We start from the raw sequence: 3742 nt of genomic DNA on the forward strand, positions 1-3742 counted from the left end.
CTCAAACGTTAAATGGGCCTCATTTATACAGCATGCTTTCTAGTCGTCGACCAAAGACCATTCAAGTCACTGTACAATGTGTGCTACACTCACCCATTCACTCGCCCACAGTGGAGTCAGCCATGCGCAGCAGCAACCTGCTCGTCGGGGCCACTTAGGGCGTCAGTGTCTTGCCGAGGACACGTTGCAGCCGAGGAGGAGCCGGGAATGGAACCAGCAGCCTTCCTTCCGGACCAGTGCCGCCTCACCCTGCAGGCACAGATGTATAGATTATTTTTAGACATAAGAAAATGAAAAAATAAAACACCAAAGGAAGTGGTGCAATATAAACAATATAAAAAAAAGCAAGATGTCGTCTCAGATGCTAATTTGTTTATGCGTGTTGGATAGAGCCTATCTGCCCTCATAAATAGATATATATATTGATCCCCATGGAAATTCAGGTGTCATAACAGATAATCGTATCCAAAAGATACTGGTTGCTTGCCGTGTTGCGGCAGTGAAAATAGCCGATGTACAAGCTCACGACATGTCACGATGCGACCAGGGGGGCAGTCAGACAGATATTTTGTGAAGCCATAAGCAAATTGGGATTTCCTGAAAGCTCATATAATGGCCTGTTGTGGCGCTATCATTGGGCCCAAAAAAAACCCATAGCCCCATATTTGGGCCCAACTTCACCTAGACTGTATTACCTTAATAAACATGGTCATGAATACTTTCTGCTTCCAGTCACTAGTTTAAAGTCTCATTTCTAATGTCATAATATTCTTTTTGGAAAATTATGGTCCCATTTATAAAAAAAATTACCATAAAGTCGCGTATGTTCTGAGGGGCGTGGCTACCGTTACAGTCTATGATCGGGATTCCCCTCCCACTCGAGTCAAATAAAAACCAACTAAGAAGAAGGGGGGAAGTCCCGCCTCGTTGTCTGGGCCAGCCAATGGGCCAGCTGGGCCCAAACGGATCTAGAAAGATGGCGATTTACAATTCAAGGACTGACAGGCTTCATTTTACGTTCATGTTAGACCCAGGAACGCTTTGTCCATATTTTTTTGCAACACACCGTGAGCTTGCAGTTCTGTTATAGCCTGGTCTGACATCACCACACAAAACACTCAATATTTGGGTCATGTCTGACACAGAACTCTCAAATCTCCATATATGGGCATAAAAGGGACACGGACAGACGGGTGGTAACGGGTACAACTAAGGTGCTATTTACACGAGGATGGTGTTCATAAAAAACGGCAAAATAAAGTACCGTTTAGCGCTGTCATTTAGACGAGAACGGTGTTCTCAGGAGGTGAAAACGCATCGAAGTGAAACCGCCTTCCAGAGTGGAAATCATTCAGAACACCGTTTCCTATGGTCTCCATATAAACAGGCAAAACGGTGAATCCGCAAAACTTATGACATCATGGCTCATGTTGGCTCACAGCGCATATGTTTATTACATTGATGCAGAGCCATATCATTATGATATAATGGAGTTCCTGAACAAGCCTCCCTCCTCGCCTACAAAGTGCTGCTCATCAGCGATGTTGAATGTAAAACCATGATGTAAATAAAAAGCCTTGTGATAGACGGCAGCCGCGGCAGCAGCGTTTATGTAGCCTAATGTATTATAAAATATATACCATCCCGTGGCGCGCCCAGAGCCGTGTTGCGCAGGCTTGCGTGAAGGTTTCTTCTTCTTGTACGTGGGTGACCTGTCTATTTGGCAGCCCGTTATCGCCACCTAGCGACAGTATAGCATAATAGCACATCATATCATAACGTGTGCGTTCTCGTGTAAAGGGTAAGAAAAAATGAGAACGCAACGGGACTTTGACGTGTTATATGGAGATGGTCGCCGTCTAAAAGAGGCCTAAGTCTAAATGCACCAAGTCTCTGTACGTGTGAAATCCACGCAACTCGAGAACCGTTCCCCCCCACCGGTCTAGTTGTAGAAATTCAGCAATCCAGTCAAACCCTAGTCAAACACATTATACTACATTATTTTTCTGGAGGGTGCAAATCTCCAATCGTGCTACTGTTATCCACTACAAATACTATAAACATTGAGTGACTGCAGTTTCTTCCAGCGGTGAAATGTCCCTTTTAACCCATTTAGACCTGAGGACGATTCTACAAATGCCTTCTGATATAAATCCTGACAGTTTGTCTGAAAAACCTATGCTTCTACGTCAGTCATTCTAAAACCTTTTCATGTCAAGGACCCCCAAGATTATTATGTAATTGGCCGCCGACCCCCCATCTGAAAAAATGTTGTTCCAGGGACTCCCCCCCAGAAGCAAAGATTTGAGCTCTGAAAGAATATATATTCAAAGATTTGCACTGCATTTTCATGATTTTTCAAAAACAGCAGACCTACAAGCTCATAGCTTGTGGATCTGCTATTTTTCAATAGCTAAAGTATAACATAATGCTTAAAACACCAAAAGGGGTTCCCGCCCGGTGCCCTGCAGCTCCACATCCAAACCTTCAGCCTGACTGAGTAAGTATGGGTCACCCATTTCATTCGTAAAGCCCTTTCCCCAGAACGATGCTGTCTGTGTGTCCCCATGGTCTGGCTCTCTCTCTGCCCCTCTCTCTCAACATAACGTGTGGCTGTGCAGGCCTCAGTCACCAGTCACGGCGCTATAGGCCCCCGGGCGGCGCGCTCCAGAAAGACACAAGCAAGTGGGGCCAGATTGATGCGAGTGGCCGCTCTCATTTGGACCAGACGTGAGAAAAGTGGCCAGTTTAAGACCACTACTGTATTTTAAACGCCGCAAGCTCTTTCTCCACCGTGGTCGGCGCGCGTTAAAGAGACGGATGGATCCTGTTGGGGGGGTGGCGTGTGGTGGCGGGGGGGGGGGGACCGTTACCACAGCAATGGGAGTTGGGAATGAAGAAAAGACCAAAGGGGGAGAGAGAGAGAGAGAGAGAGAGAGACCAGAGTTGGGTGGGTGGGGGTATAAATCTGCACAGCGGGAATCGATTGTCTCTCCCTCCGTCTCTCACTATCTCATCTGCCGGGGCTGAGAGAGGCAGGCCGGTTTAAACGATCCTGACCTTGTCCGACATAAATAGTAAGAAAAGTCCACGGAGCAGATAGCTTTGTGTAGGGCTCGGGGATGGGGGGGGGGGAGGGGAATGCATTGAGATAAGGGGGTGAATGAGATAATGCCCTGGCATTACTACATCAGAGTCTGTGTCACTCACGCACGCACGCACGCACGCACACACACGCGTGCAGGCACGCGCACACACACACACACACACACACATTCATAATACTTCATCCGTTGCCGTGGGAAACAACCGTGGCCTTCCTCCTCCCCTCTCCTGGGGTCTGATCCCAGAAGAGAGAAACGGAGAGATAGATGGATAGAGGGGTGAAGAAGAAGAACAGTGTATATGGATGAAGAGGGTGGTGGAATGAGGGACAAAAGGGAGATGAAGGTTGGAGGGGGAGAGGGAGAGAGAGAGAGAGAGAGAGAGAGAGAGAGAGAGAGAGAGAGAGAGAGAGAGAGAGAGAGAGAGAGAGAGAGAGAGAGAGAGAGAGAGAGAGAGAGAGAGAGGGGCTGGGGGGGGGGGGGGGCAGGTTCAAATAAAGTAGGTCCTGGGAGACCAGGGAAAAGCAATGGGTGAGGTATGTGCGTGTGTGTGTCAGTGTGTGTGTGTGTGTGTGTGTGTGTGTGTGTGTGTGTGTGTCAGTGTGTGTGTGTGTGTGTGTGTGTGTGTGTGTGTGTGT

Source organism: Protomyctophum parallelum (genome assembly GCF_964188405.1).
Source record: "Protomyctophum parallelum genome assembly, chromosome: 22".
NCBI lineage: Eukaryota > Metazoa > Chordata > Actinopteri > Myctophiformes > Myctophidae > Protomyctophum > Protomyctophum parallelum.